Source organism: Aulostomus chinensis, chromosome 12 (assembly GCF_037954235.1).
Source record: "Aulostomus chinensis isolate RoL2024-O1b breed Wild chromosome 12, RoL_Achi_v1.0, whole genome shotgun sequence".
Lineage (NCBI taxonomy): Eukaryota > Metazoa > Chordata > Actinopteri > Syngnathiformes > Aulostomidae > Aulostomus > Aulostomus chinensis.
This window is the reverse complement of record NC_141331.1, coordinates 7,918,750-7,938,580: the sequence shown is the minus strand read 5'-3', so window position 1 is coordinate 7,938,580 and position 19,831 is coordinate 7,918,750. Positions and strand designations below refer to the sequence as shown.

Sequence of the window (19,831 nt, the reverse complement as noted above, 5' to 3'; positions counted from 1 at the left end):
GAGAACCAGCTACGTACATGCGTTTTTAGTTTGAAGCAGATGGCGGCAGAGAGTAGAGCTGGACAAATAAGACGTGGATTATACCAGGCGCCGATCTTTTTTGGACAGTTTTGCGGTTGGATCTTTCATTCTGGAGTCTCAAGGAGAAAAAAATGTACTCGTGAGCTCAAGTCACACGCAAAAAAAAGGCGATTTCCAAGCAAAATGTCCCCTCAGGGTCAGCACAGAAGGGATTACTATCAATTTGTGCTTTAAAAATGTGACACATTTCTTACATAGAACACTCTAAGGTGTTTTACTTTAAAATTGCATTCCATCTGCGTCCTTCCTGGGTAAATTAATTTTATGCCTCACCTGACCACCAGGAGGCTACAGAGCGACCGATGCCGAGCGAAAATGTTTCACTTAATGAGAGGAAAAGGAGAATGACAGAGATACATAGGTGGGAGGGCTTAAATCTACTCCTGAGTTCATCTGTTCACGGCTACAAATTCTGCTGCGACCTCCAGTATCAGAGCTCCTGTGTAATTATCTGGAGCTGCTCTGCGATTGTTGGCAGGCTCAGACGGAAGCTGGGTATGACTTCATGTTGGGACATTCATGTATCTGGATGCACTCAGGCTTGTAACTCACAGACAGCTGGTCACATATAATAAAAAGATCATATAATATGGTGCAAGCATGAAAGATGATGTGAGGCATTCTACTCTCAGGGTTCAGCCGCTGTATTGGACAAACATTTTCAGTGTCTGACAAGGTTATAAAAGTTGTTTGCATATCCCAGTCTGCTGATCTACAAATGAGTGAATGTTCTGTGCAGCAGTATGAGGTGTGGTTGTACGGGTTTTAAAATGTAATTTAACGTTGATCGCTTCAGGTTTTTTGGATTTTTTTTGAGGTTGTCTGCACAGAAGCCATCAATTTTACATCTGTCAGTTCATGCTTGGATGCTAACCTCTGCTGGTTCAGTCTCCAGGTCAGCACAGAGCGGCAGATAGTGAAGCATTTAGCAAGTACACAACCCCATATTTCCCACTGGAGTTTTTGTTGGAGACAAACACAGACAAGAAGTGGAGGGATTAATGGACTTCCTCATCAGTTGGGCTCAGACACAACCCCAAATGAATACTAATGTTGCTCTGTGTCTGCTGGATGTGTAAATACATGTCCTGGCTTTTGCCATTCAAACATTATTACACTCCAGGGTACAATTCAGTGACGCTAATGCAAGCTCCTCTTTCTTGACTGCATCACTGTCATGACAATAATGACTGTAAATCACACCCTCGGGTGTATGACTACACTTATGCAATGGTAACCAATGTAATAAAAGATACCTAAACTGTGGCCCGATATATTCTCAGACGAAAAGCTCTTGCAAGTGTTATGTTCCTTTCCTTGTTAATGAAACCTAATGTACCACACAAGGAAAGCACTCAACCCTTTGTAATGACTTCGCACCAAGGTCCTTATGAAGTCCCTGTTTACTCAGGCAGCCAGCTTTGGCGAAAGTTGTCATGAGACTTGGGCATTTTCAAAAGAGAACCAATATCACAGTTTTATGTTCCCACAAAACATAACAAATACATGAGCAAAGCTACAAAATTATACAGTAAATACAGCAGAAACAATCAATGGCCCATCAATGGCAGAATCCTATTTATAGTGATGAAAGCTAGCTGTGCTGGAACAAGTTCTAAAAGTCGAGTTCAAGAGTCAAATTCCTCCTTCAGAACTCCTCCAATGTTGATACAAACATTTAAGATATGCAACTAAGGCAACTTGAGGCAACAACGATACGAGCGGGGCAGGAATGAGTCCCAAAACCTTTAAGTGAGTTAGCATCGCTGAACTTCTGGTTCCCTCATCTCAAAGTTTTTGTTTTTTGAATTAGTTGTTAGTTAAAAGCTTGACCTTAAGCTATTATAGTGTTTTGTTCAACAGGATACGTCGTTCTTCAGTTTATTCTAAAAACAGAGACAGCTTGTTAAGTCAATTATGGTGAGCCAATCCATGCATCTGTTGTGTAGTTCATTGGTATGCTAACGTTAAGCTAACGTTACCATTATCTTGGTTATGCTACAACTGCATTTATGCTTCAAAAATCATAAAATTGGTGTTTATTTGTTGATCTTTCTTGCTGAACCAAATTATGTCAGTCTCCTACACTTTTGATGATCATAAAGATATTTAAGACTGCCATTTGATTTCTGTTCAGGGACACAATTGGGTCATACAGCACTTTCTTGATGTCAATAATACAGTTGATGGATCGATGAAAAACATAGGAAATAAACAAGTGGGTTACCCAGGCAACCAGTGTCTGGGTTGTCCATGAGCAACCACCTGTTAGCTGCCAAATTAAAATGTGACAAAAGTGAGTCGCTTTTTATTTGTATGCCGCTTAAGAGCCAGAGTCTCAGTGTTGATTTCACAGTGTGTTCTGCTGTTACATTAAAAGTTCCCAGGCTTCCAGAAAAGCTACTGCCCCATTTTAAGTTGTACAAACTTTAAGTCGTGAAGGCAAAAATGGTTAATTGATTCCTGGAAGGTTATTTTAAACCCACCTTGTCAATGTCAGTGTAGATTTAGAAGAATCATCGGGGCCACATGGTGTTAAATAGGCCTGTAGGTCATCCATGCCACAGACTGTCTTTGATGGTGCCATTTGGGCAGATTAAACACGGGAGGTTGACACTGACGGACGGGCACACGGCCTGGAACTGGAGCATTGATAAGCAGCAGACATGGCAGTAATGTGGGATATCTCTGCATTTTATATGCAGGCCAGGTCTGACTGCTGGTGTCAGGAAGAATGAGAAAACACGACATCTCATTGCAGCCGTTCCTCCTCAGATTCAAGGCACTGAAATGATAAATGCCATAATGCAGGTGAATTAAACAAAAAGAATTATAATGACACAGATGCTAACACAAATATCGGTGGAACAATAGATGTGATGAGTCTCCTCTCTCCCTCTCTCTCTTCTCCCTAGAGCTCAGAGGATCAGATCAAAGCCGGAGTGATGAAAAGAGCAGCTCTCGGAGGGCTAATAGAGAGAGGATGGGATGAGCCGCCAAGAATAGAGAGAAGGACTGAAGGAGGCTAATATGTCCAGATGATCTAGACTGTAACTAAACAGCTTCAAAGGTCAGATGGTGTGATCTTACTCAGATCACCTCGGTGCAGTATAGAAGAGCCTGTACAAACCTTACTCTCCTCTCATCAGTTTACTTTTGAAGCAATTTTCATATTAGTCACACATATTCCAGTTACTTCCTCCTGCTGCTGTCTTGAAGGTCACCCCCGCCAAACAGTAGCTGAAAGGAAATGAGCTGAATCTTTGGTTTGCTCTCAAAACTGCTGGCAGCAAATTATTTGATGCTCATGAGGACCATTCAGTACTGGAATACACAACTGTGCAAATGGTTGTTGGCTTTCGTTGCTAACGAAGAAGGAAAAAATAAAAATAAAAAATTTCCCAACCCTGATGGAAGCGCTGAAAGACAGAGAGACAGGAAGTCAAAATCGTGATAAACAGGCGTGTACCAGAGCTTCAAATAGTTTTTCATTTTAGCAGCAGAGCTCTGGAGACAACAGCCAGTGAGGAGGAGTAGTTAGCAGGGTAATGTTATCTTCTCTGCACAGTTTTCATTAGCAATTCTAATATGCTAACTAACTACAGTATTTTGTCCATGTAATAAGCTCAGACCCTATTGTTCGCTAATGTATTAATGGCTGTACTATACAATTTGAATTGAGAGCAGGATGTAATAAATAAAACACGCGTTAAGTTGGCAGAAGGGCACAGAGGCCAGGAGTGAAATGGCATTTTTATTTTATTCATCTTGTGGGAGCGCCGTATGTGTTGCAGCCACCAGGTATGAATTCAGTCTCGGATCGCATGATTTCGGATGAAGGGGTGAACGACCCTTCATCACTTGGACTCCTACTACAAAGTTGCTCATGGAAAAAATGGACATGATTTATGGAGATTACCTTTATTTTAATCTTAGATACTGAGACCTTCCAGATATGGGGACACGAAAAAAAAAAAAAAGAGAGACATTGTAAGAATATTCTGAAGGCTGAGTATGTCGTTGTGGTTGTAGAGTTTACTGTTGTGAGCTGTGTTTTACTGTTAAAGCTGTTGCTTGTTGTTGTGTGTTGAAGTGTCCTCTGTCCCTCTGTCTTTCTCCCTGTCCTTGTCTGTCTGCTTCCATCTGTCTCTTTCTCTCATCTCTCTGTCAGCTCTGTTGAATCATCCCTTCCTCTCTCTCTCTCTTTCCTCTCTCCCCCTCTATATTCATCTGTCTTCCTGTCACCGCGGAGAGGTCGAGTCTGCTGGATGTTTCTGCCAGTTGGAGGGAAGTTTTCCATCACATCTGTTGCAGATACGCTCGCTTGTGGGGAGCTGGACACTGAAGAGAGCGACTATCCCTCCTGTATTTGTTAAATCTCTTGAGATGACTCTTGTGATTTTCCCATCATGAAAATAAGCCAGGGGTGGTGCAGTGGTCAGCACTGTCGCCTCACAGCAAGAAGGTTCCGGGTTTGAGCCCCAGCTGGAGCACGGGGTCTTTCTGTGTGGAGTCTGCATGTTCTCCCTGTTCCTGTGTGGGTTCTCTCTGGTACTCCAGCTTCCTCCCACAGTCCAAAGACATCAAGAGGGGACGAGGCTGATTGATACTCTAAATTGACTGTAGGTGTGACTGTGAGTGTGAATGGTTGTCTGTCTCTATGTGTTGGTCCTGAGATGGACTGGTGACCTGCCCAGGGTGAACCCCGTCTCTCACCCGGAGACAGCTGGGATAGGCTCCAGCCCCCCCATGACCCTTAATAGGATAAGTGGTAGAAAATGGATGGATGGATGGAAAGTAAAAGCAGCTTGACTTGACCTTTGTAAGTTGTGGCCATGTTGTGCAGATCTTTTGCTTTCGGCTGCACAGTCCTTCACCAGTCGCCAAAACCTATACGATGCTCCGACAAGACAAAGAATGTCAAAAACACGATTTCGCTGCACAGTAGGGAATTTGTGGTGGTATGCAAAGTAGAAGTGTTTCAGTATTGAGTTCTATTTGTGCCTCATTCCCAAGCTGCTGCAAAGATACCCAAGCAGCATGTATTGATCAGTTTAACCATGATTTGTTTAACCTTGTTTTCATCGCCAGGAGCATCACTCTCGCTGGCGTCGAGCACACGTGCAAGGCAATCAAAGGTAAACCCTGGACTAAGGAACGTGTTGTGATCTATCTTTGGATTTTTTTTTTTTTTTTTTTAATTCTGACAGTATGATTTCGTAACATTTATTGTCATGACAACCTTCAGCAAATACGAGGGAGCCTCTTCAACACCACACGTTTGAGCACCACATGCTAGGAAATACACAACTATGAAGGCAAAGGATGGAAAGAGGGAAATGATGTTGCCGCATTTGTGGAAGAAAAGATATAAGTTGTTTGTTGTACGCAGTTACATTTTTATGAAAATATAATGTTACCAGCCAAGTTTATTCTCATTGAAAGAATATTTCTGTGGCAGTCAAAGCTGTAACTGTCATTCCCTCACTTAAAGCCATAGATTTCTTCTACTATAAGGCACAGGCCATTATTTGGAGAACAACCCCATTTTCGCTTCACACGGTCTGGAGATAATAGATTTTTTTTCTCCCCATGCCCTCCGATAAAAACTCATGAACTTAAATGGTACCATAAAGTCTGCTCTAATCAATAATAACCTTCAGGGGTATTGACCAGATTTTTTCTCTCTCTCTCTCTCTCTCTCTGACTCTCAGTATGAACTTAGTTCTTTCAGATTTGTTTTTTCTGTACCAGCATGATTCATGAAGAGCTATGATACGGCATCATAAAAAAGAAACCCCACAGAACCTGGATGTAATAATAATAATAATAATAAAATTTTTATTCATTTTTAACACAAAAAATAACTCCCTGTAAGTCTGTTTTCAAAACATTGAGTATCAATTGAGAGTTTGTCTGTCACTGACTGGAGACACCCTCATAGATTATCAGTGGATTAAATGGCTGTTGTATATAAATAAAAGAGGACGCTCGAAGTCAAGTGGGCAGCAAATCGGCCCGCTACAAGCTCGTTAGTGTCCCTCAGAGTGACAACTTTAACCCAATCAAAAGCTGCTGCCGTTTCCGAGCTGTAGCGCTGGCAGCCATTGTTCTCCCCCTCTGGTCTCGCCACCAGTGTTGCAGAGCCATGCTTAGCTCGCAGGTGTTTCTCCAAAGATGTTCGCAGCTGACACACACCTCCCGCCCACGCACCATTTGCATTTTCACTGCGACGCTCTTCACACACAAGTTCAAAACAAGTCGAGTACTTCCACCACGTTAACGCTTCCTCACCCATCTGAGCTGCACGTCGATGTGCTGCAAGCTCACAATTTCAAAGTGTTCTGGCCTTAGTGCAGCTCCCTCCATGTAAGAAGGAAACACAACCAGTGCCAATGTGCCAGGGATTTTCCACGCTAACAGACGATGTATTTGAAAACCCAACTAAATAATTGATACTTGAATTGATGGGTTATGTTACTAGCGACAACGAAAAAGTTTTGTGAGTGATAAAAAGTTGACTGGATGTGAAGAACTCGGTCCTTTAGGAATTTGAGGATGGGGGGGTGGGGGTGATGAGAGGAGGATTTTTTTTTAAAGTATGTAATCGTACTCTGGTTGCGGTCACATGCAGTGCCGTGCGTGTACTTGTGCAACACGTTAAGCTGGCTTTCATTTGCAGCTTCTGTTATGCGATCACACCTCTGTGGGTCTCATTTGAATTGGCCACAATGAATAGTGATTCTTCACCAGGGTGAAATAAAACAATCACAAAAAAAAAAAGCCCAAACCGATCGAATCACCATGGCAACAGTGCAGTAGAAAACCGCTTGTCAATCAAAACAGTTCATGGAGGGGGGGGGGGGGGGGTTTGGGGAGCTCAATGAGAGCCTTTACATGCTAAAAAAGATTAAGAAACAGAATGTTGTGATCAAAATGCGCTGCATTTGTAATTACAACTGCAACGAAGAGGATGTGTACTTACAAGGAATTTGCCTTTTGCCATCAAAATAGAGAAGACAACAGAAAAATACAACTGCTTATACAAAGAAAAACAAGGTCAGTAAATAGTAGCACAAAAAATACAGAACATGGAGATTTGCATCATGTGAGGAGGGCTGGTAAACAGTTTAAGATGAATGAAGGAGCAAAGAAAAGATGTCAAGGTGTGCAAATTACATCACTGTTTGTGTCCATGCAATATAAGCTGAGCATCAGTAGTTCTCCTGGGCTGGGTTGATGGCACCAGCTCTGGCTGGAACACAGTTGTCCTTGTGGTTAGTTGGTCTCAATAGACTTTTTCAGTGTTCCTCTTTCCTCGTGCCTCACCTGGGCTCTTTCTGAAATCAACAACCCTCTCCACTCGCTTTTGAGTGTTGTCCGCACCAGAAGTGGGACAAAATAAGCGATTCATTCCCAGCGACAACATCCTTCATCTGATCTGATCTCGAGATGGGGTTTGTCTGCTGCTGTGCTCTGACAGAATGTCACTCACCTGCTTATCATCTTGTGAGTAGAGTATGGATGCGGGGAGGTGGATAACACTTGATTTATGGAGCACTGCCTTGAAATGTGTAGATGCAAATAGGGCTGTGAATTAAATTCGCATATTTTAGCTGATACCGTTTTCGGTATCTCAGCACATATTGAGAAAGTGTCAGCTCACAACCCAACGTGTTGATACAGAATCAAATCAGGATCAACGTATATTTCAGACGACGTTATGGAAGTTATAATGTGTTCTGTACCAGAGTATGACCATGCAACTTTAAAAGTATGATTTTAATAAATTGGAATGGGAGTTTTGAATTAAATGTTTTTGATTCTGACTGATGAGTTGTCATTATAATGTGACTTGCATGTTAGGAGATGACCCTGGTGAAATGCAGCAAGTTTTATTTTGCAATTCTCAGTAAATCATGCAGAATATGGCGATATCATGTCATATTATATCACAATAAGTCACAAGGCCCTGGCTTCCTCCCATCCCTCGAAACAAAGGCAACAAAACATACATAAATAAATGTTCATTTCATCCTTACATACACAATTTAATCCAGGCTTTATTTGCACATTGCACCCTGGAGTATATTTTATTGTTGTGGTTCCAGCTGAGCACTCTGTGGTTTTGAGAAATCATAAATTAAATGTTTAGACTCTTTCTATATTCGTCTTTATCCTCAAATTGAAGCTTTCTAAGAGGCTGTAACCACTGTGAGGCTGCCCACAGCAATTTGCTCTTAATCCAAAGCACTGGACAAAGAGAAAATTTATGCCCAGTGGTGGTGATGCCACATGAAACATTAATGGATCATTAATCTTATTGTTATTCATCGTGACACCAGGAGTAATAAGTATCCCTATGACCATGCATGCCTCATAGACTGACATAGTACAGGCATTAAGTGCAATACTGTCAAGGTTGACCTTATTACACTGTTTGATCATAGACTACTTTATTTTGGAGCGCTCCTGGCTGAATGAATCGGCATAAAAACAGTACACAGTGGTGTTGCTGCACGCCACATGACATTAGAAACAACGCAATAATATGCGTAATGACACAGCACTGTCCAATATTATTGGTAGAAATGTTAAAATAAACCCTAAAAGAAAAGAGAGAGATTTTAGACTTAACCAAAGCATACTTTGAATTGACGGCAGCAGAACTTCTCCTTGTCCTGCTGAACTCGAAACATCTGTTCAAAATACTTTTTAAAGAGAAGAAAATATCTATCACTGATGGCAAGGGAAAAAATGACATAAAGTGAAACTGGAAAGTACTTAAGCTACTCCTCCCCTCAGACACACACACGCATGCACACACACACACACACACACTGTTGCTTGAGTTGCTTCAACACAATCGCATGAATGCTAAGAGGGTGCTTTCTTTCCTCCGTGATTGACTCATTTCGACTGCATCGGTGTCTCTTCCTTCTGGCGTCGCTCTCTTTTTCTCATCACGTCACATGATCGATAGCGTTTGCCATCTGCTTGACTCCATCTGTAAGGCAGCCTGGGTAGTTAAAACACATCCACATATTTCATTCACAGTTGCGAGTGAAAATCCATACACATGATTAACCCACACACCTTATATCTTCCCATTTATCCAGCTAAAGTTCCCTGGAACTGATAAATCCGCATTTCTACTCCGTAGATCATCACATATATCAGGGGGCTACGTCTCTTAGCCAGAAATAGTAAGAGCAAGTCTCAAGTGTCTGCCAAGCAAAACCCTGTACATCTCCTTACGACGTTATGCTGACCTGCACAATTCATCTTTATTTGCTATTTTGATTCAAAATTGGCCGTAACACAACTTAATGTGAACAAAAATTGTGTCTTTTTGAAGATATTTCTATAGAAAAGTTCTGCGTCCGTACAATCCGCCCTCACCTCCATCCAGTGTGGGCCGTATTTTAAATGCATTTGACGACTTGACAAATTGATCTGACTAATTGTCGTGGCGCGCCAATTTTGGCTGCAAAAATTAGGTTATGAGCCAACAAAGATTTGGAAACTGTTAAGTGTTATGTGGTAATGAAGTTTATGTGCTGGATAAAGAGACAGCAACAGGGTATAGACAGGACACTTAGGTTGCACTCACACTTGGCCCAGAGCGGAACTAAGGGTCTTAAAGAACCTTAAACTATCCATATAAAGAACTTTCACTTCGTTTTTTTGTGTTTACCTGAGAAAAGGCCCTAAAGGAGGAGGTCAGACATGTTGGCAGGTCTCTGTAGGTGATGACAAGGAGTTTGCAGTAAATGGACTGTATTTATATCGCACCTTTCTCGCAGTACTCAGACTGATTTAGCCCCTGTAAGTTTTTTTTTTTTTTTTTTTTTTCAGGTGATGTACCCACAGGTAGGGGAGAGGGTGAGCAGAGGAGAAGCAGAAAGTGTTAAAGTTTTTAAAGGATTTTGGAGGACTCAAGAGCAGTAGTACAGTCCGGAGGTGATGAATACATGGTTGAGGGTTTTTTTTGCCACTGAGATGGACGAAGGTGGTCAATATTTTGTAAGATAAATAATATAACAGTACAGTGTTGTCCTTTGAGGACTGCTACTTGTCAGGTAAGACTACAAGTACATTTCTTTTTATTAGAAATTTAAGCGTTCTATTCGTCTGATGTCACATGGAAACTGACCTAAACTTTTGAAAGTGTTGTGTAATACTTGAGAATCCGCTGGGTTGTTGTGCTGATTCATGGTGAACCGACACGGCTACACAATCTGTCTTGGTTGTTGCTTTAATGTAGGAAGTTTTCAACTCTACATGTTGTCTTTTCAAAGCCAGAGCTGCCACCTGCTTCAGACGCTGTAATCCTGACCATGAATCCCTTCAGCGAACCGGTGATGAACGACATTACCAATGCATGCCAACCAGCTTCCTGTCTTGTTTACACACGCGGTGTACGCTAATCCCCAACGGCTAATTCAGTGCCTCTCCCATCCAAATGTCTGATCTCCTGCACGGCATAAATAGCAACCTCTGCCAAAGTGGTTCAGTTTTTGGTTATGAGCAGGATTACACAGGAACCACCATGAGGATTTTCACTGAGCTTGGAGGTGTATGTATCTAACGTGGTCCGAGGAAGAACCATTCAGCTTTGGGGTAGATCTGTTTAACACGCCGCTTTAGTTTGAATCAAGTTGGTGGAGAATGAATACCTAGTGTGCTCTCATGGGATGGTATAGAAATATCCCAGCACTTTTAAGGTCATTTTGGTGTAACAAATGAACACTATTTGTTTTCTGGGTGTCATTTGATGTCCCATAGACTTAGACCATTGCGAACAGATGGCGTGTCACGTGCCCGCACATTGACGTCATTGGTGACAAATGTTTCCATCATGGCAGCAAAGTCCAATCAAACAATCTCATTTTACAACCAAGTTGTACATTTAAGACGTTTTTTTTTTGGAGACATTTTATGTGAGGAATAGGCCAGTGACAGAATCTTTATTCATGTTGGAACATTTTTATTATTTCACTAAAGTCTCATAAACCAATCATGTTGAAGCCCGTTTATATTTTGGCTGAAGTGTGAGAAACATGCTGGTGACAATGTTAAAAGGGGTTTTGGCTCCTGGCTGCCACATCTGTCTCCCTCTCCGTGATCAGAAGATCAGGGCCAGTGGAGGGCAAAGCAGAAGGTTGGTTGGAGCTGCGAACACTGAAATGAAAAAGAAACTCTGAATAGTAAAGATTCTTTTCTTTTCAGTAGAAAATCCAGTAACTTATGAGCGGTTTAGTAGCGCTATATTCAAGGTCTGGTCAGGTTCAGGCATAAAAAAAAACATTGTGTTAGGTTAAGGAAAAACATCAGGGTTTGGGTTTGAATAAAAAAATTGTTAACATCGTAAATCCGCGACGTCTCCACATTAATGGGACTGAACGATGTTGGACGGTACGCAGAAAACACTGAATGCCAAATGACTGAAGAAAAAGTGTGCTATTCACAGCCTGAAATATCATACCAGGTCAGAGAAGCGGTGAGAGTCTTTGTGACAGGACGTTCATTCCACCTCTGACGCCTTGGTTACTCCTGAATGAGAAAACCTGCCTGTTAGAGCCAATTTCTCTTTCAGTGCCACATTTGATATTTTATTTCTTGTTTGATTACATTTTTTTTGTTGGTATACATTGTGCATCTTTCATGCCTCAATATTATGCCTCAGAGACGCATTACCCACGTTGCCCAGTAGGTGGTTCCACCTGTGTGTGTGTGTGTGTGTGTGTGTGTGTGTGTGTGTGGGGAGGAAATTAGTTGCCTCTCTAAACTCTATGCTTCCGGTGATCATCAGGTGTGTTTGGTATCAGCGGAGCATACTAGTTTTGACCATCAAGTAGGATAACTTGTCCAGGTAGAACCGTTTTGGATTGTTTGAATAAGTCGTATTGTACATAAATCACGTATTTCATTGCAAACGGACGTTGTAGAAGCGGATTCTTTGTCAAACAAGTTGCCTACATAGACGCGTCAGTCTCGTGTTAAGCCGGTATCAGCCTCCTCATGGCTTGTAGGTTTGTTTTGTTTTTTGGTCCCCTGAGTCAAGCCAGTGCACTGCCTTTCCTGACAGACTATGATGTACACTATTCAAGCAACAATGTCGTGACTGTAACAGAGCCACCAACACTCGTAGCGTGGTCCATTTAGACCCCTCACAAAGTAATTACCAGATAACATAAGCTCCTGTGCAGCTTGACCACGTCCTTAAGTTACACTGCAACACAATCAGCAATTCCACGGGTGTCCATTTGTGGAGTCTCCTGCGGAGCTGGGCAATCATGTGGATTTGATTCTTAAGCTTTTAGGCTGGCAGATATCAACAGGAGCAGCCAAACATTTCAGTCTCTTCCCCAGCTTCTTGTTTTGTTTTTGTGATTTCAGCCTTTATTTTCACTTCCACAGTGTTGCTATTTTGCTCCTCAGCTTCTTCCAGTTCCTGAGTTCTGTGCAGCTGTTGAAACTAGTAATAGAACACGATATTTTCCCCTTTTAAATCTACATACTCAGAAACAAATGGCATTTAGAGAGTTTTATTAATGAAATTCAATAACATGTTGCAATTTAGAGCTTTTCCTACTGCTGTTGCTGTAGTGGGGAAGCAGAAAGGCATAATTGGCCCAAAGAATAGAAGAACTAATTTGCAATTTTATGCCAATTCTCAGACTGTAAGATGGAGCTTCCAATGACGTCCTTGAGCAACTGCTGCCATATACTTGTTGCTTTTAGCTCCAGCTGAAGCCAGGGATGCTTTCTTGTACTGATGAGTTCTTTTGGCTCAGCTCAGCAATAAGATCCGGCTCTAACGACTCTTCATGTAGCACTTTAAAAATTAATTTATTACCATGGCTGGCTCTGTCTGCGCACTGGAGACACAAAGTAGTGGTGCAGCTGGGAAAAACTTCTATTTGTGTGAGACTGTGGATCTATTTGTGAGTGCTTGACATACACTTTTTGGGTTAAGTATTGTTTTAAGTCCTCTGAACAGCACAGTGTTTCAGGGCAAGGGATCCATTCGATGAACCATAATAACCCCATTAAGTATAAAGCAGAAGTCTTAGGAGATAGAGACTGAAATTGCATAAAACTTGTGCCCTCCATAACTGAATCATTATCGTCATTATCATTCGTGTTCATAACCCTCAAAAATAGCTGTTGAAACCCAAAAGTGAATTTCACATTCTTAGATTCATATCATGATTGAGTCCGTCCACTTTTAAGTCAATTTTTTTTTTTTTGGTTTATTTTCATTATCAAATAAACAGGTTTTGTGTGAATGAGCCTGAGATTTGGAAATGCCCCGCCGTGAAACAAGAGTTGGTATTTGCTGTTGGAGCTAACAACCCCAGATGTGGCTCACGCGCATGTTGCAGCAACACATCTTAGCCTAGTTGGCCAATTAGAGCAAGTGATTTCAGTGAAGAAACAAAAAACTGCCTTTCTTAAGAAAGCCGGGAGAATAAATGAGCTTCACACACATTCATTGGGGTACACTTTGAAAGAATAAAGTGTGCCCCCCCCCCAGCCTCTTGTGCAATGTGTGTGGTGTTTTATGTGTGCAGATGAGCCGCTCTTGATGTCATTTGGGGAAAAAAAGTGAAATTGTTCAACCATTCCAGTGATGGAAATTTGTATGTGCACCCTCCTTCCACTCAGCATCATCCTGACATCTTGAAATACCATCCGATGCCACCCAGACATATTTTGAAATGACTTTACTCGACTGTTTAATCCTGAGAATATAAGATATTAGCTCCACCGCTGTACAACCCACTGGAAATATATAAGTTCCACTGGAATGCTGTCAGTGCCAGAACAACTACTGGAGCTGCAGTTACTACTGGTACACATTTTGGCATCAGTAGTAATTGGCAATTCATTCCGTGAATGAATTAAAAGAAAGTTTTTCCTTTGGGCTTTGTAGCACTGTTTTCCAGTAATTGCTTGTTTGTTTTATTCCATCTCTGCAAGTATTAGAGGCTGTAGGAATGAATACATGTCCTCCTGGAGCAGGAAGTAACTCAGCTGGAGATAATCTCACACCTGCAATAAATAAGAAATACACTCTCCCCCTCATTTTGGGCACACACAGATCATCAGACATCAGCATATCCCCAGACATGATACAGTAGTGGAAGGATCATGATGTTCATCTTGCTGCTTCTGGGTTTATTGCCAACAATTGCAACAATTTCACAATGAGATGCCACAGAGATAGCCGCCGATTATCAAAATACTGCCGGATTTTATAGGGGGCGCTTTTCCACAATGGCATTTTCCCCTTAAAAAGCTTGTTTATGTTTCTTTTGAAAAACTGCTAACCTGGTTGCATTGTCAGGCGTCATCTCCCACAGGTGAGGGAGAGATGTCTTACATCACTTTAAAATCGCACCGATCCAGTCAGACGCTTCTCGGTTTGAGCAGTGACAATCATGGATGTGAATCTGAGTGAGAGATGGGAAAATAAAAACTCCATCCACTTAATAAAAAAAGAAATTACCCCAAAAAATAGGACACTTTCAAGATCAGTATAGGCAAGTAATTCAAGTGGTGTGAAACATTTGTTTTTTTCTTCCAATGATGTAAATAATGTAGGAGCCACAGAGAAATTTAATGTATTAATTTATTTAATGTGGGCTTAGAGAGGGAAGAACAGTTTGAAACCCTGAGGTACAGTATAACTTGTTCCCTCACAAAAAAGTATAACTTGTCCGAGAATCTAATTGCGAGGAGCACCTGTATCTCTCTCAGACGGATCGGAGTCTTTCTCCCCCTGATGACAAGCAGGTGTATCTGATCTCCAGGATCAGGTTCAGGTGTAGGAAGGTTATAAAATGCCCTGCCATCCGCAGCTGTGCCTCTGTCTCTCCACCGGAATCAGAGAAAAGTCTGAGTTTCTTTGAGTTGTTGCCACTTCTCGGCAAAGTCCCTGTCCTGTCACGGTTGACCTTTTTCCCAGTTTTAGTTGTTTTAGCTGCTTGGTAGTATGTAGTTTTCTCAGTGTATACTAAAATACATTTAACAAAAAAAAAGTTCTGTTAAATTGCAAGTGTACCTATTAAAAATATGACAAATTCTTTTCATGAGGATCTGTGACGATATATCGTGGATGATGTGAAGCGCGCATGGCTCACAACTCATGTTAACACCAAGTCAAGCACTGATATGCAATATATTAAAAAAAACAAACACAAAGTAAAACTCTTTCAAGTAGAAAATGTTTAACTAGAATATAAAATGAGAAAAAATACAATCAGATGAGAGAGCAGGACAGAACCAGAGACGGATAATGGAGAAAGACAGATAAAGAGATGGAAAGAGAGGGACAGAGACAAAGCGAGAGAGAAAGGGGGAGAATGACAGACAGACATGGACGTGAACAGGCTGATAGGACAAAGATGGCAAACAATAACAACTAGTGACCTCTACAGCTTACTCAAGTAGTCATTTTCAACATAAGATGAACAATTATGTGCGAGCAAACACAATGCTGATGTTAATGCTAGTACAGTATAGTATAGTACTACTAGTACTAATACTAATTCTGATGCTAAGGAGGGCATCTTGAGCCTCTTCAGGTCTGCAGCCTCCTCCAGCAGCACCCGGGATCTGGGATGTGGGGAGCCTGAAGGCTCCAGAGAAGAGGAAGAGTTAGTAACGCATATAAGTATGATTTATATATGACACATACAGGAGGACAGAGAGGGAAGAGGGGAGGAGAGAGAAGCCCAGTGCACCATGGGAGATCCCCTGGTGGTCTAAGCCTATAGCAGCATATCTAAGGGCCAGCCTGAGCAGTCCTGACTATAAGCTTTATCAAAAAGGAAGGTCTTAACCCTGCTCTTAAAGGAGCGGACGAGACTCACACCATGGCAGCAGCAGTGGTGTCGGGTGGTCGTAAAAAGAGGGATGATGAAAGCATAGCTTTAGTCAATGTGAGGCTCACCCTGTGATGCATTTTCTTTTTTGTATCAAGCCTAAAGTTTTGTGGTGGTGGTGGTGGTGGTTACACCTCCCCCGTGGTGCAGAGACTGCTTCCTAGTGCTACATGCTAAAGCTAGAATGAATGGGGCTGCCAGGGGCCCTGCTGATGTTGGCTCATTTAAACCAGCCCTTCTATTAATTTAGCATGTTATGAATAAAACCCCTTTCCATTTGTGGACGGGTGGCAGGTGAAATGCTTTGACCCACGTTTGTGGGACTGGGAAACTGGGTATTCTTCAGACCTGTGGCTGTTCCCTATCGTACGCAACACACGTGGATGCTTTAACCAATAATAGCAGCTAAAGCCAATATGGAGGACATATGGTCGTTCATACGGAAGTCAAGTGTGCTTTTATTTTTTGTTTAATCATATTTTATTGTGATACAATACTCATATTGTGTGCCAGTGTGTTGTCTGCATCTGCAACAAAATAATAAAAGTAAACGGTAGAGAAAGAAAAAGAGGGGAAAAAACTCACCTTTGAAAGTTAGATCAGTTTCAGTGTGCTTCATTCTAACACCTGTATTGGCCTATTAAGTACATACACATGTATCTTATTTATAGGTATCTTTGATATTTGACTAAAACCTTTGAGTTTTCGTTGACTAAAACTATCAAGGATAGAAATGACTAAAATGTGACTAAAACTAAGAAGCCTTTAGTCCAAAAGACTAAGACCAAAGCTAAATCTAAAATGCCTGCCAAAAACAACACTGTTTCATCCTGGACGGCTCACCAGTCCATCGCACGGTCACCGGGGGAGGCGAGGATCAAATCAGCGACCCTTCGTTTGTTAGCGTCCACTCTACCTTTCAGAATCATATCAAATTTAAAGCTTTGGCAAAATCGTCCATCTGTTTGTTCAATTGTATGTTAGATCTGAATTCTTATTTCACGACTCAATATGAGTATAAAACAAGGATGTGCCCCATCGATTCATTCCATTGAACCTTGTGTGTGTGTGTGTGTAACACGTTACTGCAGGGGAACATTTAATGTACGTGTCTCTTTTCTTTGTGGGAGATTGTGTGTGTGTGTGTGTGTGTGTGTGTGTGTGTGGGGGGGGGGGGGGGCATTTCCTAGTGCGACAGTACCCCCTAGGGTGCTGAGTGGCTGTGGTGCTCTAGCAGCTGCTAAGATGTTGTGATACTGTAATACTCTCCCTCAACTACCCTTAGAGATGCTTTGAATGACAGATTGAGTCCCGTAACATCGTCACAGGTGAGATTTGTTTTTAGAAAATTCTCAAGTAACTCTGAGGATGACATGGCTTCAGTCCTGCTGGGCTCTCCATGGCCACTCCAGGGCTTCATACTTGGATGACCAAACCATCCACAAGGAATTACCTTACTGAGAGTCTCATTGTGACATTTGCATTGGGACAGTGAATTAACATCTGCAGGTGTTCTTTCACACTCTCTTGGCTCTCTTGTGAAGAGCTTCTGACTCACTTTCCTGGCAACATTGTAGGATGTCTTCCCTGCAAAGAGAAGAAAAAAATACATCGCAAATACATGTATTACTACTGCTAACCATGTTTTCACTAATCTACAAAATTCCAGGCAGCAATTTTGAAGCTTTGAATTTGTCTCACCTGTGTAATCTATACATAATATGTCTGCTTGTCAGGATAGATCATTGGAAAAGACAGCACTGCATCAAATATAAATGCGATGAAACACAACATGAATGAAAGTTTATCACTCTAAGTTAGATTAAAGCAATGTTTGCTGAAAGGTTGCTATGCATCTCATACCTGTGCTTTGTAGCAACCGGGCAGAACTGGCACTTAAAGCCGTGTTGGGCTCTGACAGTTGATAAGATTATGACTTGATTCTTTAACTCAGAATGTGAATACTGGCAACAACAACAACAACAACAAAAATACTGACAAAAAAGGAAAACAACACAGATTGTAATTAAATTTGAAGCAAAGATGGTTAATGTTCCAAGACACAAACAATACATTTGTACATTTTTATATTTTATTGTAGCTAGTGGAATAAGTACAGCAAGGCTACGAGAGATAGTTGAGGTCGTTTTCTGGATTCAGAGGTGGATGACTTTTGTAGTTGGGGAAAAAAAATGGTCGCTGTATAGCCCTTCTGCAAGGTTGTTTTTGCAACCATCAAAAATGTTCAGACACTATATGGGTGGTTTCCAAAAATTCAAAATTTTTCCACAGAGCGAGTACCCGTTGTACTTCCTCTTTTTCTCTGGTTGTAATTACGACAGCCACTAGAGGGCATCTGTCAAGTAAATGCGTCGTCTGATGTCATTTATAACCTCTCGGATAGTTTTTTTCCCCTTGGCATGGAATTCTCAATTAAATGGAGAAAAATGTAAAAGGAAAGGAAACCCTGTGAAACAATGTGAGTAATCAGAGGTGGAATTTGGGGGTTCACTCTCACACAAGCACACACATGCACAGATGCAGGGATTTCCTCTATGCTGACACATACCAGATTATCTGAGCCCTCAATCACCATCACTTGTGCAGAGACAAAGCGAGTTGCATAATTGCTGCAATTTCCTGGACCACCATTTTTAATTTATTTTTTGGTAAAGAAATGATGTTTAATCATCCACACCAAAGTTGCTCTACCTTGAAATTTTCAGGTAGTTTTTCAGATTCAAATTGCTGCAGTCTGGAGTTGTTATTTCTGCAATGGGAACAGCTTTAATGAGCATACAGTCCCGGCTCAAACGCTGGTATTTCGCAGTTTTGCTCTAATCATCACTGATGGGAACACAAAACCTGGGTGTATATGGAAATCTCTAACACTTCCAATCTCAGATGCACATACAGCACGCAGTTATTGGAGCTCTGCTTATCAACAAAATACACTGAAGATGGAAATTTTGTTGCCTCCGCTGGTAACTCCCCTGACATTTTGTCATTTCAGCCATAAATTCACCCCCCCCCCCCCCCCCCCCCCCCACCATCCAGCAGCAAAAATTGCAGCTGAAAAAGGGAAAGATAGTCAACACTGTCTTCCATGCTGCTTTTACTACGGCTACCAAAAATTATTTTACAAGCCCAAGAGGCTACGCTCAGTGGCCGTTTTGACAACTCGAATCACTTCTGGGGCAGCACGGTGGTGCAGTGGTCAGCACTGTTGCCTCACAGCAAGAAAGTTCTGGATTCAAGCCCCGGCTCGGGCACAGGGTCTTTCCGTCTGGAGTCTGCATGTTCTCCCTGTTCCTGCGTGGGTTCTCTCTGGTACTCCAGCTTCCTCCCACAGTCCAAAGACATCAAGAGGCTGACAGATACTCTGAATTGACCGTAAGTGTGGCTGTGAGTGTGAATGAATGTCTGTCTCTATGTGTTGGCCCTGTGATGGACTGGCGACCTGTCCAGGGTGAACCAGCCTCTCGCCCAAAACCTGCTGGGACAGGCTCCAGCCCACCACAACCCTTCACAGGATAAGCAGTAGAAAATGGATGGATGGATGGACGGATGGGTTACTTCTGTCCAGTGTAATAACATCAACAGTGATGCACAAGGAAAAATAAAACATAGGATGGTCTCCTTGTAATGGGAACAGGATCTTAAAAACCTGTGTGTACATGGGTGTGTGAGGCAGCTGTACCAGGACCAGATCATCACTTTATTTGAAGGGTCAATCATGTGAAGTAATGGAAAAAGTACTGCTGAGTTGTGTTATGATCACAACCCTTAAAAGTCATCAGAATGATTTAGCTGGTCTGTTTGTTGTCATTCAATTCATGAATGAGTTTTGAAAA

At 41.8% G+C, this 19,831-nt stretch overlaps 1 long non-coding RNA gene across 1 annotated transcript; it reads left to right on the top strand.

The window, feature by feature from the left end:
- Window positions 1-1,873: 1,873 nt before the first annotated feature.
- LOC147251895 (uncharacterized) lies at window positions 1,874-4,435 on the top strand. Its single transcript, XR_015118708.1, has 3 exons — window positions 1,874-2,001; window positions 2,787-2,892; window positions 2,997-4,435. It is a non-coding gene; the product is annotated as an uncharacterized LOC147251895 (long non-coding RNA).
- Window positions 4,436-19,831: the final 15,396 nt, after the last annotated feature.